The sequence below is a fragment of the Aythya ferina genome, assembly GCF_964211825.1.
Source record: "Aythya ferina genome assembly, chromosome: 6".
Lineage (NCBI taxonomy): Eukaryota > Metazoa > Chordata > Aves > Anseriformes > Anatidae > Aythya > Aythya ferina.
Genome location: NC_140303.1, coordinates 37,416,596 through 37,433,081, shown reverse-complemented (window position 1 = coordinate 37,433,081; position 16,486 = coordinate 37,416,596). Strand labels below are relative to the sequence as shown.

Here is a 16,486-nt window from a genome sequence, read left to right as displayed (position 1 = left end):
TATGTCTTTTGGGACACTGTGGAACAGAAGCAGCACAGACAAGGGGGGGGGAAAAAGTCAGGTAAACGTACAGGTGCAAGAAAAGGCACTAACATGAGGCTGGATGGATGATACAGGAGGGGAAAACTGAATCTGAGAGTGGCAAAAAAAAATCGCGTCAGATGTGAGAAAGGAGAACTTTAATTTCTCAAGAGTGTGTAGATCAGATTACTTAGAAACAAGGAGCACTGCAGAGCTGAAAGGACAAAATCATGTTTCTGGCTGGGAGAGCAAAACCAATTCAGTCTTACACAAAGCACCACTTTTGGAGATTGCCTCAGGAGTTCAACAGCCCTCAGTGGGGGAAGAAAGGGATTGTACTGTCAATGAAATTAGCAGCCTCAGTAGGTCAGCACTTGCAGTTGCTTTTCCCATGAATCGGTCCTCTTGTTTGGGGTGCTTGGAAGTAAATAGAACAGCATCCCCGTGGTGAATTAGGCTAAACTGAAGCCAGAGCTCAGATAACAACTAAAGGTGTCAAATGCCATGTGACATTTTACACATCTGGAAGATGAGTGGATAAGATCCTAAAACCCCAACTTCTAAATGTGCAGTTGACTTTCAAACATGGTGTGGAAGCAATGAGTACTGCAGAGGTGAAAAACTGAAAGGTTACTCTGTATGCAAATCTGTGCACACTGTAAAGACATCCCATTTCCGAGAATCAGGCTTGGGTTGAAAGAGTAACACAGCAAATTGCAGAGATCACATCTCAGGCTTCCTCACAAAATGCTGGGTCTTGGCAAAACCATTTAAAACAAACAAACAAACAACAAAAAAAAAAACATAACATTTCTTTTAAAAGCAGTGTTTTCACAAAATCCTGTTTGATAACAGCCAAAATATTTCAATTATTTTAAATTTTCTCTTGATTGGGAAAAAATGTTTTGTCTCTATTATCTATATAATCACCATTTCTGAGATGATAAAGGAAACAAAATAACATCATTTCCAATGAAAAAAAAAAAAAAAAAAAAAAAAAAAAAAGTCCTTAATATTTCTATTTTGTAGCTTTTTGCAAAAAATGTAGAAATTGAATGGTTTGTCTCATTGCCATTTTTGTCATTAGTAACCTATATATAGTTTCTGTCTCACAAGGATGACCAGTAAGTATTCCCTTCCTACAGCATCTCATGGAGCTAGAGGAAGTTTCATGTTGCCAGTATCATGTTTTTAACATGCTGGCATGTTGCTGTGTCCACAAATGGAGCATATAGTGAGCAGACTGACTAGTGTTACCCAAGAACTTTATTTAATGCATTTTGGTACAGTATTGGTAAAATTAGTACACAGTTGCTTTTTCTGCAATGCAGAGCTAGTTTTCAAGAAACAAGAGGGTAGCAGTATTTCTAAATTTTGACTTGAGCTATGCCTACATTTCCTATGGCTATGTATAATGAAAGACAGTGTGCAAATGTTAATTCATTAGCATCTTGCACCAAGTACTTCTAACAAATACTTTTGTCCAAGAAATGAAAAAATATATATATTCATGATTAATTGAATTTGTTACATTTGTTTTTTAACATTAAGAGATAAAAAAGGTTGTATGTAATTTTCTATATTCATCAAAATCAACTTTTAAATTCTTCCAACATCGCTCATTATATTTACACGACCATCAAGTCAGAAGCATAATGAACATGAAAGGGTTCATCATAACGTGAAAACACTGCAAAATTAAAATTCATGTGGTTGCATCCACTAATTCCATTCTTCTGCTGAAGAGCAACATTATACATGAAGAGCATCCATCAAAACCTATCACAATAATGTTACAGAAAAATAAAAATCAGCACTGGGTTCACCTTTACACTAAAACCTATAAGTCTGAAAACAAAACAAAAGAAAAAAAAATACATAAAAATGGAAGAGGAAGTAAGCGTTAACAAATGCAAAAACAAGCTCATGCCACATACAGTGAGTCAGAGCATTCTTGCAAAGGAGAAAACATATTGCTGTGTCTGTGAAAGAACTGTTTAAAATCAACACACCTACGTAAATATTTCTGCTGTTGGATTTTGCTCTTAGCCTTCTCCACTTCTCCACGCTGTTCATTATCTCTGCTGAAGTACAGCTCAGGGGCAGAAAGTGCTTAACACAAAACTGATGGAAATTAAGGGGGACAGATGAAACAACTACAGGTAAAGAGAGGGGACAACAAGTAAACCGTCATGTAGCTTTTTACATTATTCTTATTCCCGCTGTGCTCTGTCTTTATTTTATTTTATTTTTTTTCCAGTGCTGCTCTCACAGTTAACGTGTCACACATCTGCACCCAGGGCACAAACAGCAGAGGCTGCTGAGAAATACCGTGTCCTGGGCTGGCGCCCAGAATAGTCCTGAAGCCAGCTTATCTGAGGACTAGAAAATTAGAAAAATCCATTGTAGTGAAAATGCAAAGCAGATGTAACGTTCCTATGCCTTTTCCATTTCAGAAAGATGTCATCCGGCCTGGAATAATTTGTACTTAGGAAGTAGCATTAATTTCAACCATCAGTCACATCTCCAGTCAGAGAAAGAGATCAGGAATGACACTGCTTCACCACTGCCTGGGCTTTATTTTGATTTAGTCCTTCATATCAGATAAAGCAGAATTTCCTGCAGAATTCAATCTGCAATAAAATGTTAAATGTCCCAAACTCAGCAGTGCAGTTTCACTTATTTAAACTTGCAACGTCATCAACAAACTTTGGTGAGTTTGTTAATATGCCCTACTTCCTACAAAAGCCATGCCCATTAGCATTAATTATCATTATCCCTTTTATAGCAATATTTATTATATGGTCTTTTAATTTTTTACCTCTTGTAGCCATGTTAGACTTTCATGGATGTCTCAGAACAGACTACTCACTGAGCAAGGATTGCAGAGGTCATCTCACCTCATGTTTCTAAAAGCTGGTTTTGTAGTCATTCTAGTCCACCTCTGAAGGACTTTCTACAAATAAAATCAAAAATGGCCCACAGTTCTTCAGACAGCTAAAATTTACATGTACATGATTCTTGTCTGTCAAAGAGAAGAGTAGAAAACCTGTCCTGTTTTGTTTGTAGCAGTATCTCACTGCCCAACATTTCACAGAATCATGGAAGGGCTGAGGTTGGAAGGCACCTCTGGAGACCACCTAGTCCAACCCCCCTGCTCAAGTAGGGCCCCCTGGAGCGCATCACTCCAGGTTGTACCCAGATGTTTTTTGAATATCTCCAGGGAAGGAGGCTCCATAACCCCTCTGGGCAAGCATTCCCTCTTCCAGTGCTCAGTTACACCATAATTTGTCTGCTACCATGTGGGGAATACGCAATTCAGAACATTAATCACAATTTATGTATGCTCTGAGGTATATAAACCAGTCTCTATGAAGGATGCACCTAAAGACAAGGATCTGGGCATAACTTGGCCAAAATCATAGCAGACTTCCTAGGCAGTAGTGCAATTCAAGAAAAGCATTTTCAAGCATTGTTCTTAAATAACGCTTACGATAAAGAATCTTTTACCAATGAGATTTTAACTTGATCCTTGATATGACGACCATGTCAACCTTATTTAGTCTCATACTAAGAGGGTGTTATTTCTAACAATAACACTTGGTTAACTACTACATAAATCTTGTGACTGTAATCTCACATATCAGTTTAATATCTAATAGGAACAAACTGTGTTATCATCTAAAATCATTTAATTCAAGTTTGTACATGGACTACATGATTTGGATCTCTGGTTCATGGTGAGCCTACTGAAGCTAATGGGCTCACAGCAATGCAAAAGTAGCACTAAGCACACCCAAGGAGGAAAGCCAAACCAATTATTGCATTATGGAGCCAGGTGGGGAAATATGCTTTATAATGGACTGTAAGGGGGAAGTATAGAGACTTTCACCACTGTACAGCAGTAATGTTACTTAATCTGGGGTACAAGAACATGCTATGTGTTTATGCTGATGACTGAGTTTCTAAGAAATAAAATGCTAAAACGCAATTGCTTCATTTCTCATGGCTGATAGCTACTCACATCTTAGGTATACGTGATTCTCCACTTACAGTGTGTCAGACCCACAGGGGTGCGGAGCCTATGCTGCACAATAACCTACAGTTACAGTTGGATGCTTCAGTGATTTCCTGCCTATTGACCGCAGCACTAAAAATATGAGGAGTGGCTTAGTGCTATGAAGCTTGACTGTAGTTTATTCTATTTTTTTCCACTAGTAATAACACTGTACACAATAATAAAATAAAAGGATAAAATAATAATGGAAGGCTTATACTGAGTCCCACTTTCTGGCAAATGGCAGCAAAATATCCTAACCAAATATACAGTTTCAGTGGAAATACTAATCTTTGCAAACTGTTGCTCAATTCCTCTTAAGGATAGGACAAAGAGAGATGTGAAGACAGAAAGTATGAACAGATGTGCTAGACTGGCAATCAAACAAGAATTAAGCAGAGAGCTAAAGGTCTTCCTCTGTGTCATTCTGAAAACTTATACAAGATGATAGCCTAAAGCCTCTAAGCTTTAACTTTTTCCATGTTATACACAGGCCCTTAAAAACAGCAGGATCAGCTGACAAATAAAAATAGAGATCTGAATATGCTACTTGTACTCTATAGGCCAAAGAATTGTTATCTCTGGAAATGCTTTCCTATTTCTCAATGGCTTGAGAATTAGAAAAGAAAGAGAATGGGAGACAGTCTTCCAAAGTTGCACAGTTACAATGACAAACTCTTCGCAACCATATTTAATGAATACAGATTCACCTCTAGTCCTGTAATCCTCCATGACCTGCTAAATACCAGACTGCAGAAACAAAAACTTGCTAGCAAATATCACTAAGATATTACTGGAAAAGAAACAAAAACACATGCAATGGGGTAAAAGAGCTTCTTCAAGTCAGCATGTGACTGCATATGGTCATGTCTCTTGCATCACTTGGTTTCTTAATTATATTGCATGTGAAGGTCTCAGGAAAGGTAACAGTTGTTTTGAAAGTTCATCTATCCCAGTATATCATATGGGATAGCATAATGGAGTCTATTTTCACCATTCCTGTGTCAATTTAATATCTCACTTTCAAGTAGAACTTGAAGCTAAAAGTATCCCTTGTGTGCAGTTTGGCCTGCATATGTTCTGGGAACAGTCGTCCATAGTAGAAATTCAGTTGAATATGTAAAAGAACATGCCTGGGAAAAAAAATGCTACTTCTAGGTCTTCCTGCTGGCAAAGCATTTCATTTCTTTCTGGAGAGCATCTGATCCACGACACCTGCCTCCATTTTCCATGCTGTACAAGCTAGACAATGCTTCAAATGGTGAATACTGGTCATATGTACACGGTATTTAATATATAAATATATATTTTTTGATATGCAGCACTTCTAGTGCATCCTATGATATTGAACAGCAGAATGAGTGTAGTTCAGTCATTAGAACAATGACAGCAAGAGGTTCCCAGCATCATAAAAAAACACAACAGGTCAATTGATTTAACAGTAAATAATACATTAGAAGTACTAGGAAGGCTCAGAGGAGTACTACTTGGTTACTTCTGACCTTCCTCAGGTGAGAAAAAGATCATTTCCTCCCACTTCCATCCTTCCTGCTATAAATTTATATACTGCAAATTAGTACAGCACAGAGCCATGGCTTTCCAACCACCACGCATAAGACTGACTACCTACAAACTCACTTCACACCTGAATATGACACCTACCACACGGCAACTTTTTAGTTTAAAGTAGTCTAATTCTGAATAGATGAAAAAAAAATCCAATGTTTTCTCTAGGAAGATCACATAAGAATCACAAATTTTCTCCGGTGCTTGAAAGAAATCTGTTCCTATAGCCTAAATGTTCAGAAAAGTGTTGTTACTTTTAATGTTGCCAGATCTGAAGTGATGAGATACTATGGGAAAGGTTATTCTTGCAGTATTTACAGATACAAGCAGAAGCAGAAGTGACAGAAATTTCAAAGTAAGACTGCTTGAAATACTTCCAGCTCAATTTTGCAGAACTTCTCCCCACAGAGATTCAGATATTCATCCAAACTTTCCATGCTTACCTGAAGTCGACATGTGGTGATGGTAATTTTGGAACAGCCCAAACTCTCCAGAGAAGTGGAAGAGTTAGCACCACAAGACAAACTGAGGTATTAGAAAAAAATATTTTTAAAACGCCTGAAAGCCTGCCATGAATAGCCAAAGAAACAAACTTCCTATAAGTTCACAGCTCTGCCAACAGAAATTTCACTTTCAATTTGACGGCGGCTATATAAACAAGCTATCACAAGAACAGCTTGAGCAGGACCTTACAGCACATTTGTGACCTGAGTCACGTTAACATCCATGTGTGTGGCTCCATATCAGATAGGGCTCGTTGGTCCACAGTGTGGTAAGCACCTCATGTTCACCAGGGAGTAAGACTACATGCAGTTTGTCACACTTTAAAGTATTTGGGTGCTACCAAACACTCGGAGAGTTGTAAGTTGTGCCTCAGTTTGCTGCCTGGTCCGTAAGTTCCTGCAGCTGCAGCATCACCTTCACTAGACAAAAAAGTCTCCTTGAGCTCTGGTAAGCCCTCAGTGAAGCAGTGACAGTTGTTTCCAGCTCTACCCCTGTTGCTGAGGGGCATTTAAACTATCCCTCAACTTAATACTTTTAATGAACACTTGCCCTACCTTAATCCATTCTGCAGTTCCATATGCCCATCACTGCAGAAAACGAGTCTGTCAGAGATACAGAGATTATTGAATAGGACAGGCTTTAAAGCTTCTCAGACTTTAAAAACAATTTTAAAAGTAAATTTAAAAAAGTAACTTCTTTCTAGCACAGCCTATCTCAGTAGAGTTTAATACAAGAGGCCTTTCCCTTATTCAGACAGCAAGATCCCTTCCCTCCCACTCCCTGCTATCATGTTCAATCCCTCGTGCTGAGCACATGAAAGTGCCTCCTACCCTCCCTCCAGCCTTCTCCATACATATCTGCAGCAGTTTTTGTGCTGTGATCCTACAGCTGCTCCCTTACTTCTTCTCACTGCTCCCACTTCCCATCTGAGGGGGGAAAAAAAAAGCTCCAGACACTTCTAATCTGTTCCCACACTCCATCTCCACTTTCCTTTACAGAGCTCCTGGTGCTGCTCTTGCAAGAGATGGCTCTGTGAAACACAGCACAACCTGCACTTACAATTTTAGGAGAAAACTTTTAAGCTACAGCAGGAACTAGAAGGGGAAATTCTTTGCGGCTTGCATTGAGTGAGCCCCCTTTCTGCATTTTTGTGAGGCCCACAGTTTGCTTTCTTCACCAGATGCTTCTGACGTGCCCCAGAGTGGAGCAGAAGGCATCAGGCGTGCCTGCCCCACCACACTGCTCCCCTGCACCATGTGGCACAGGGGGGGTAAGACAAAGAGGTTTGTTTGATGTGATAGTATCTCATATCACAATGTATACCTACTAAGATGTCTGCTTTCAGCAAAGGGGAAATACCAAGGGTGTCAAAATATCATTTGATTATGCAAGAAGTTTGAACATAGGCTCCATTAAATGCACCTAAAATTATTATTACAAACTTGTTTTGTTTAGTGTAGGACCAAGCATCAAAGCATTATTTCACAAAGGTGATTCAAGACAATGCCAGATACCTTGAATGCCTGCTCCCTGCAGGACGGGAGCCAGAGCCCACCTGCACCTCCAGTTGCACCCCAGATGTGCTGCACTTGGTAGGAGCAGCCAGTTTGCAGCAGTGACAGCAGGAGTGCAACTGTGCCAGATCTGGCATGCAAACCCCAACAGTCATAGTGAGAAGAGTGGCAGCCATTCACCTGCCCCCGACATCGTTAAGAGCAGAAATTAAAAAGCCATGTATTTAAATAGCAAAATTAAGTAGTGATGTAAATGGAGTTGATGGCCCTGCATTTAATTTGCATGTTCCAACTGATGGCTTTCAAAGTGCTGTTCATTTTAAAATGGGTGGGTGTTTGAAAACTACATTTTTTTTTTTTTTTGAATAATAGACTGACTTCAGTTGAAGGAGACCTTAAAGCCCATCCAGTTCCAACCCCCTGCCATGAGCAGGGGCACCTCTCACCACACCAGGTTGCCCAAAGCCCCATCCAGCCTGGCCTTGAACACTTCCAGGGATGGGGCAGCCACAGCTTCTCTGGGCAGTCTGTTTCAGGGCCTCACCACTGTCACAGTAAATAATTTTGTCCTTATATCTAATCTATATCTACCCTCATTTAGTTTAAAACCACTACCCCTTGCCCTATCACTACACTCCCTGATAAACAGTCTCTCCCCAAGTCTCCTTCCTTCCTTAGTGCATAATGTGGTGTCTGAAGGCCATTTTCCTCATGAGAGATGACTACACCTTGGCCGTAGCAGCAGTGGCTGTGAAGGATCAGGCTGGCATGTCACACTCCTCCATGCACTGAGCAAACTATCTGCACACCTGAGGTCAGGTGGAGACCCCCCAGCTCAGCACCACAGCAAGGCTCTTCTCACCACCCTTTGTAGGATACCATTGGTTTGGTTCTTTTGAGGCACATTACAGCTGTGGCTTATTTTACCAAGGTAACTTGCAGAGCTCATGGAGCTCATGTTCCTTACTGGTTGAATTTGTGTGCAAAGTGAGCCCTTGCAGTCCTACATACCTGAGTTAAAATGTCTACATCGTACATCAGCTTAACTCCCTAAACAGTTGTATCTTGATGCAAGAAACAAGTCTGGTAAGAAATCTCTGCATTGAACATTTTTCATTCTGATAATTTATACATTTTTTGCTCCACATTGAAATAGATTCCCTTTCTTCACTCTCTTGCTTTCTTGAAAAGATATGATAGAAAGCTTCAAACTTTAGATGAAAAGTAAAACTAGAAAAGAAGTTTTATAATTCAAGTCTCTGAAACTCTCAGGTCTATGCAGCTATGCACTACTCAATCCAGAGCCAGTGCTAAATTCTCCAAGGGAAGTTCAAGCATGAATTGAAGGGACCAGTTTCTCTAAGCCTGTGCTGACTGGGGACACTCCTTGCCTCCTTTACCAAGGGCAATTGTTGAAGAGTGGCTAAGATATTTTTACTTAGGCTGGTTCCACTTCTTTTGATTAATGATTACTAATTGTTATTTATATTTATTTATTTATTTATTTATTTATTCCCTCTTGATACCAGAACCAAGCATACAACATTCTGGTGATACTAGAGATCTTTCCAATTTGAGCCTCAGATCTGCTCAGCCCAAAGCAAAAAGGCATCACATGTGAGAGCAGCTTGGACAATTGGAACATACTCCTGGAAAAAGTTGATTCATCTGTAGTAAAGCCATTCACTAGAAAAGCATTTTGAAGGGGAGAACCCCGGCCTGGGAGACTTTTGTCCTTGTTTGCTGTGGATACCCACAATGTTACCATCCGACTGTCCTATGGCATGTGTTGGGGTTTGGCTCTGGCCAGCTTCACCACACGGGCTGGGGATCCCCACATGGATGCCAACGCTGAGTCCATCTCCTTCTGTAGACTGCCTGGTTCCTCCAAATCCACCATCCCAAGCAGACATACAGCCAGCCAAGCAGCAGATGCCTCCCGAGCCACAGCTCCAGAGACACCAGAAATGCCAAGAGCATCCAGAAATCCATCAGGCCATGACCAACCAACCATGAAGGTTACTGTTGGAGCCAGAACTCCAGCACTTCAATGTCTTCACAGACTTTTCATGTCATTTCCCTCCTTGCCCACAAAGGAAGAAAGTTTAGTAACATCCTGAGCAGCAAACAAGTACAGGCTCTAAGCACTATGCCAGGTCTAGGAGGAGCTTCAGTATCTGGTTCATATAGGTACCTTGGTATCTGATTCAGCAACAAATACAGTGGTAGCTTTGCTCAGGGTGGGGCAGGAAAAGAAGAAACAAAAAGCAAACATAGTTAAAGCACATCTCCTCTGCTCTCAGCCTTATTTACTTCTGGTTTTTCTTCTTCCTTTTCTTCCCCTCCCCTCTTATCACACTGCAGTTGTGCTGAAAGTCTGGTGCATGTCTTGGAGATGGAATCAGAAGTTACTTAAAGTTCATTTGTTCAAGGATTGTGCCTGTTCAGTATATCAGACATAGGCTTTGGAAGAAATATTTATGAAAAACCACAGCACAAACCCACAATACCCAGCTTAACTACAAGTGAATGATTTAATACTTGTCAATCTGGAATGGCAGGAAGTGCTATATTGTGTCTTAAACCGCTGTTGCCCACTAACTATGGCAATGTCAAACTTGCTTAGTTAATTTATCAAAGAAATTCTTTGGTAAGGAACCATGCACTGTCTGAATTAGTATTTTACTCTATGATTTGCACATTCCCCCAGAAGTTTAGAAGTTAATTTGGAGAATTCCAATATTTGTTAAGTAACCTTACAATACATTTCTGTTTAATTCCCAAAGTAGTTTTTTCTCATGCTGAGTAGGGTGAACGTATATACAGAAAAATGAACAGAAAAAGGCCAAAATTTTCAAGCATGCATGAATCTTAGGTTCATTGTTTCTGGCAAACAGAACTCACTTTTACATGTGCCAGGCATCAGCACTTCCAGGTTATTTCAGCATGAGCCAAGTAATGCACTGAAAATCTCTTCCAGCATGACCTGACTGGGTCCGTAGACTGAGCTGTAGCAGGGGTTACTGCTGTCAGTTTGCAAAAGCTAAATACCTGTGCCCAGAAAATTAATGCCTGCTTTTCCCATTCTGATTGCTTTCATAAAAAAATAAATAAATAAATAAATAAATGCAATAACATTTTCTCTGCTCCTATTTCAGCCAGCTGGGAAGTTGTAACCTCACTGTCCTTCAATTTGTAATAATGTCCACAGACTCCACAAAAACGGTCTCACTCTAGAAATGAAAATAGATGTGTACTGAGGAAGTACCAGTGCAAACGAGAAGCTAGCTGTGTTTGTTTTGTAGTTGGGCTTCAAAACGTCCTTTTTATAGCATTTCTCAAGGCAGGGAAGCTAACCAAAGATACAGCGAGTGCATGAATGCACAACCTTAACATTCAGAACAGCCAAAGAGCCAACACTTTTGTCTTTCAAATGCTGATAAAGGAGTTATCAGTGAAACTAAGATTCATCGAGACCACCTCCAGAAGCAGATCAACTTTGTGAAACAGTTCCAGAAGGATATAACATCAGCGTGTCCCCACCTAGACCAAGCTCACACATTTCCAAAAACACACCTAGCAGGGGATTGTGGTGTTGTGAATGAGCTGAAGGAAATGGAGGCTGTCACCCTGCTCTGAGACAAAGTCAACAGTACAGAAATTAGTTTCATTGTGACAGAAGCTGCTGGAAACCACCACAGGATGGAAAAAAAGGGGGACAGTTTTGTACAGGGTGTGCAATCAGCCAAAGAAGACTTCAGTTGTGCTATGAATGGCTCTTGAATTATCATGGAAGATACACAAAGGCCAAAATATTATCCCATCTCAATACTTCAGGACTAATGCTGTTAGCAAATGAAACCATGAAAGCTATCAAAGCACCTTCATATAGATGGCATTCCCCAGTGCCAGCTTCTGTTTTTGTAGCACTGAGAACTAGTTTTGTTGCATCCATGTAGAAGTCTTAAGTAGGACAGGAGGGAAACACAGAAACTACCTGGAGCTCCACCGATGCTTTATTTTGTCTGTAAAAGAGATCAGCCCACTTAGACACACAGGATTAGGAAGAATCAGTACAATTGCTGTGTTTCAGGTCTCTGGTTAATAACACACCTAACAGAGAGACTTCTCCAACATCGAGGGACAATCTTTAGGAGTATGCAGGCTTTAACTCATACAATAGTTAGCAACTCAAACTGATTGAGCTGACACTGCACAGCAGTATCTCCAAAAAAGACAAACTGACGAGTATCAGAATTACACATTGTGGTCTTCAAAGAATTTGGAAGACACTGCATATACTCACTGAGCCCTACGTGACTCAATAGAAATAGGCCAGGAGAAAAGAGCAGCTCCCACTGCTAAAAGTCTGCGGGACTCCATAGCACAGAAATGAGCTGAAGTCTCTGGGCAGCATGGCAAAAGCCATCCTCTGCATGAGGCATTGCTGATCACGATGGACCTGAAACTTTAGAACCAGTCCTGAAGCTTGCCTCATTAATATCTGTCACTGCAAAGAAGTAGTAAAGTCATGGACCAGAAACAGATAGAGAAATCCAAATCAGAGCTGTGTACAATGGCTTCAGTTAAGTTAGCCCCCCACCAGAGGTTGTGGTGCTATGCCACCCAAACATCTGGAGAAGAATAAAAAAGAGCCTCTGTCACCATTTTGGTTACTGGCTCCTGCCTCACTCCAGGTGGAGAGGAACATGATCGAGCCCGTGGCCTGAGACACACATCTCCTTTGCTGCCCTGGCAATCCCAGCCCCACAGGACAGGACCCACTGAGGGGGACAGGCATCCACATTTGGTTGGAAGAAGATGATCATCTCTTCTATCAATGTAAAAGGCAATTTATACAACAAATACTGCTACCAAAGGCAAAGGATTTTTTGTTTTGTTTTGTAATTCAATTGTAGTATACAGTAGAAGCTTTAAAATACAGAAAACAATTCAGCTATTCACTCTATTTGGAAAAGAACATGAACAAATATATGTGGCACTTGTAATTGGATTGAGAGGTAAAGTGAACAAGAGGTGCTTCTTTTAAATGAATTTCCTTTGGACACAAAGAGGTAAGTTGCAGGGATGTGAGAAAATATAGAAAAATAACTCTGAGAATCCAAACTACTTTACCAAATCACACAGCTCTTTGGGAAAATGCATTTTAAATGACTCTAAGACATTGCAGCAGTACAGACATAGCCCAGGAAGAGAATGTGTTCTTTTTATACATTTTCCCTGTCTGTGCTGCTTTGTGTATGAAGTCAGGACAGCTTTTTTTCTCCAAAAAAAAAAAAAAAAAAGTACAGAAAATCTGAAATGTAGTCTTACAACACTGCTCTAAAATCTGTCTCCAATTAGTATGCACAATTTCAAAATGAGCTTCAAGCCACGTGTGATTTCTTTCAACTCTGACCTGTATTTCCAAATGAAAAACAAGTTGCTTCTTATGATAAGGCTATCAGTTACAAACATGAGTATGTGTCACAAACTTTGCAGGAAAACAAATCTTTGTCTCTAATTCTGACTCTCCTTTGTGTGACCCATAATCAAAATGTGATATTGTGTTACTTGAACATCTTTGTGGGTTCTTATTTCCTTGTAAGACTATAAAGGCCTGAAAGTAGTGTGCCCACAGACAGAAATGCAAAGCTACCTTTCTGATAAAAAGCTCTGAGTGAAATGTGCCTCAGGACACAAAAAGCATCTTTTGGCTAGCTGCAGAGCAGAGAACTAATTAGGCTTGATCTAAACAGCTTTATGCAGGAAACATGCTATCATGGCATTTCCACTGACCAGCTCCATGAGGAACGTTGAGAGTCCCCTCGGATAAACCAAGGACATCTGTTGTACAATTCCTTTACACCTCACCATGCCCTATTCAGCACTACTATCAGCACTACTGATGAATAATAGAGTGGTACAAAGCTTGTTGATAACAAACAGGGCAAGAGATTCTATCAGTGTCTTCAGCCTCTAGCAATATTGAATACCAACTAGATAGGCTGCATATTAGGAAAAGGTTCTTCACCAAGAGGGTGGTAGGGCACTGGGACAGGCTCCCCAGGGCAATGGTCAGAGCTCCGAGCCTGCTGAAGTTCAAGAAGCATTTGGGCAATGCTCTCAGACACATAGTCTGTTTTTTGGGTGATCCTGTGTGGAGCCAGGAATTGGACTGGATGATCCTTGTGGGTCCCTTCCAACTCAGGATATTCTACAATTCTAGATATCAGCCTTCACCACTCACCAATTCTTACAGTACCTACTGTTACTAATCACCTCCCTCGTGGTCACCAGCAAGGAAGTGAGTTAATCAAACGCTGCTAAATTGCAGCCAGCAAAGGCAAATGCTGGGAAACATGGCCTAACTTGCTTTCCCAGCCAGTGCTGCTGGCCTTCTCCACTTTTGGGAACAATTACTTAGTAAAGGCAGGGATATGAGAAGTGATTAGTAGCTTGGGATATTACAGAGGATCAGATACAGTTGCCTCTTCCGTAGGACATGAGAGATTTTTTAGATTCTGAACACTAATTTTGCCTTTAAAGCATCATTTCACATGTACCCTCTACATTATTATTATTATTTCCAAATTTTCAAACAATAGAAATAAAATAATCATGTAACACAACCTGTATTTAACACATGCACAATATAGATAGATATAGTTATTCTAAAAATCATTAGCAACAAGTTTTCTGAACTTCAAAAAGATGAATTTAAGACTCCTTACCTACAGCCTCACAGAAGTCCTTGTCTCATCTCAAACTGTCATCAACCGGCAGCAGTTTAACTATTTCAAAAAACGGAAAACATCTAGGTCACATGTCTATAGACAGCATTCGGGTTAATCTCCCTCAGCTCATAAAGATAGAAAGAAAGCAGGAAAAAAAAGTAGAGTAAAACCACTTCCTGCAAGAGCAGTAGCTAAACCATTGCACCAGTGAGTAACTTACACCCAAGTCTTGGGCAAAACTCTTCTGGTTTGGATAAAAAGACAAATTTTAAAGTATGCAAATATCTCCGCTGTTGAACTTGCAACAAACAGGGAGCATTAGATTTTGCAGAAGGTAAACATGACGTTTAAAAGGAAATGCTAAAAGGAATTACAATTCTAAGCCTCAAGACAACTTCCCTTTTCTTACCTTCAATGAAACCCTTTGAGTGCTGAAATAGCTTACAACAAATCTGCTTTGCTGATTTGAAACAAAGCTTAAGTAAATGTGATGCTTACTGTACCGTTACTTTAGATTTCTAAAATAGTAAATTCTGGACAATCAGAGTTTGCAACTAAAAAAAAAAAAAGGACTTGAACTATTGCCTCTCTGATTAACACTTCTGCTTCTTTGATTTTCTGTTTTAGCACTTCTTCATTAAGCAGCCTTTGGAGAAGCACAGCCACACACATCTGCTGCCCAGCAGCTCACAACATTGTGGTCCCTCAGTCCCTCCTTGTCAGGCAGGAGGAACCTAGAGGGAGGGACGTCACACGGCTCCTTGTCTTTGGCCCAGCAGAAAAACCCCTTCACACCTTCACTGATGTCTTCCCCCATGACCTTTCAGCAAGGAACGATAACATCTTTCTGATATTTCTAGCTTGACTTTCAGAGCGTGCATTCATCTTTCTGGAGGAGTTGGGGTTCCCTTGTGGGGCACAGTGGTTGTGGTGCACACACAAGGACTGCTGTCGTGTTGATCAGGATGCAGAGCCTTCTGTTCGTGCTTTGGCAGATTAGGGGGATTTTTTCGTTATTTCCCACAATGAAACAAAGAACTGCAATACAGCCTGAGAAAAAAAAGTTCATCCCCAAGTTTAGGATTCATAATTGATGAGTAGTGCCAGTGGAACTCCTCAGGAACATGTGCTCCACCAATGCAGAAATCCAACAATGAATTCAGTGGGCTCCCTGAAGAAGGATCCTGCAGAACATACCAATATTTGGGGAAAGTTATCTGCCAGTTGGATTTGGGTAGAATATTAGCCAGCTTGGTGTCAGTGGGGAGAGAATAAGAAGGTAATCTAGATGGATTAGCAGTACAAGCTTCAGGATGCAGCCCACAAATATCTATTTTCCTTTGAGTTTTACCATTCCCATTACCTCCTCCTCCTACAGGCTTCATCCAGCATCCTTTGTCACCATCACTGTCCCCATTTTCTTCCCTGGTGTCTCTGGTTCTTTGTCTCCTTCTTTCCTCAAGGAAAACTGGGACAATGTCCCTCTTACAGAGAATCAAAACAGAAAAACACAATGCACCCAGGTAACCAAGGACAACTACAAGTTGTCCACCTTCTATCAGCTCACTGGCAAATGTCCTATGTCAAGATGACTTTTCTGAAATGTAAAGAAAACAGCTTAAAGTGAAGAGCTAAGTGCTTTTCAACACTGAAGGAAGTCTTGTTGACGCAAAAATTAGTGTTCAATTGAATTGACAGAAACCGCAGAGATGGTTAGGAAACAGGAGCTAGGACTGAGGCTCAAGTGGAGCTGAGAAAGACCTTGAAGGAGAACATGAGAAATTTTGCAAAGATGCAAAGATAAAAGAAAAAAGAACAGAAGAAAAAAGAAGAAAGAAAAAATAAAATAAAATAAAATAAAATAAAATAAAATAAAATAAAATAAAATTAAATTAAATTAAATTAAATTAAATTAAATTAAATTAAAAAAAAAAAAAAAAAAAAAAGAAAAGATTTGCAGGCAAGTAATTTCCTATTGCAGCAAAACAAGATGCAAGACAGTTTATGTAGCAAACACCTTTATCATCTCCTGAAGCACATAGGAAACAAGAGGTTCAAGGACCCACGAAGAATCTGAAAGAACAAGG

General features: G+C 40.2%; 1 protein-coding gene across 3 annotated transcripts in view; it reads right to left on the bottom strand.

Moving 5' to 3' along the window:
- ARHGAP15 (Rho GTPase activating protein 15) overlaps positions 1 to 14,741 on the bottom strand; it is a 333,280-nt gene extending 318,539 nt beyond the window's left edge. The window contains exons 1-2 of one of the 3 annotated variants that reach the window (XM_084523843.1): positions 14,397 to 14,707; positions 6,703 to 6,750 (exon numbers count right to left, since the gene is read on the bottom strand). The gene's annotated coding sequence lies outside the window, so the exon portion shown is untranslated. Of the gene's footprint in view, positions 1 to 6,087; positions 6,246 to 6,702; positions 6,751 to 14,396 lie in introns of those variants that run through there. The other 2 variants (XM_084523841.1, XM_084523842.1) reach the window with 2 other exon arrangements.
- Between the last annotated feature and the right edge of the window lie 1,745 nt (positions 14,742 to 16,486).